General features: G+C 62.6%; 2 protein-coding genes across 2 annotated transcripts in view; both read right to left on the bottom strand.

Annotated features, from left to right (window-relative positions):
* Window positions 1–816, bottom strand: part of XKR7 (XK related 7) — a gene marked incomplete at its 3' end in the record, with an annotated part of 17,322 nt that overhangs the window by 2,435 nt on the left and 14,071 nt on the right. The window lies entirely within an intron of this gene.
* HCK (HCK proto-oncogene, Src family tyrosine kinase) overlaps window positions 1–816 on the bottom strand; it is a 36,334-nt gene that overhangs the window by 23,300 nt on the left and 12,218 nt on the right. The window contains exons 2-3 of the mRNA XM_035895836.1: window positions 717–721; window positions 8–18 (exon numbers count right to left, since the gene is read on the bottom strand). The gene's annotated coding sequence lies outside the window, so the exon portion shown is untranslated. The remainder of the gene's footprint in view (window positions 1–7; window positions 19–716; window positions 722–816) is intronic.

Below are 816 nucleotides of genomic sequence, written 5' to 3'. Positions count from 1 at the left end.
GCGGCACCGCCGCGGCCGCTGCCCCCCAGCCCGGGGACGGGCCCCCCTCGCTGGCAGGGTGCAAAACAGGGGAGAGCCTGGGGACGGAGGGCACAGCGTAGGGGGAAAGCAAGGGGAAGGGCGACGCAGAGCCCGGGATGCCACAGGGCACCGCTGCTGGTCCCAGGGCACCCAGGCGTGAACAAGGCTCGTGCACCGGCGCCCTCATCCTCTCCCTGTAATCAGCCTCGCTAATTGGGCTCATCAGCGCCGCGATCCCACCGCCTGCAGCGCACAGCAGCCCCCCGCACACGGCCCCCCGAGCCGTGCCGTCCCCGGATCCTCCGCCGCTCAACAAGTGACCCACGGCCTCCCCCAGCTTTCGGCGGGGGCACAATTACCCTCCCGCCTTCCTGTCAGCTCCACAGATCTCATTAAAACGAGATTTCATCTCCCGTCAACTTGCCAGAACGAAATGTTGATTCTGATTTGTTATGCATTTGATCATTCTGTGGTGTTTCAGCCCAGGGAAACATCCCCACGCGCTGACAGCGCACGGCGAGCGCTTACCAGCCCAGCGCCGCAGCAGCTGCATGGGAAATACAGAATCAATCACTTGAAAAAAAAAAAATCATTTAATTTTCAAAAAAAACTGATGATGAGGCAGAAACCGACCACGAGAGCTCTCAGGGCTAATGGCTCCCTCCTTTGTATCACGAAGAATAACCCAACAGAACCCCCGCTGCGGGAAGGTGGTGGGCTCGGGTGGGCGCCCGCTTTGCCAGAGCCCCGCCACGGCCGGGCTTGGGGCTGGGGGGGCCGGTTTCCCCCCCCCCC

This window comes from Egretta garzetta, unplaced genomic scaffold (assembly GCF_000687185.1).
Source record: "Egretta garzetta isolate BGI_Z169 unplaced genomic scaffold, ASM68718v1 scaffold316, whole genome shotgun sequence".
Taxonomy (NCBI): domain Eukaryota; kingdom Metazoa; phylum Chordata; class Aves; order Pelecaniformes; family Ardeidae; genus Egretta; species Egretta garzetta.
This window is presented reverse-complemented; position numbering and strand designations above follow the sequence as displayed.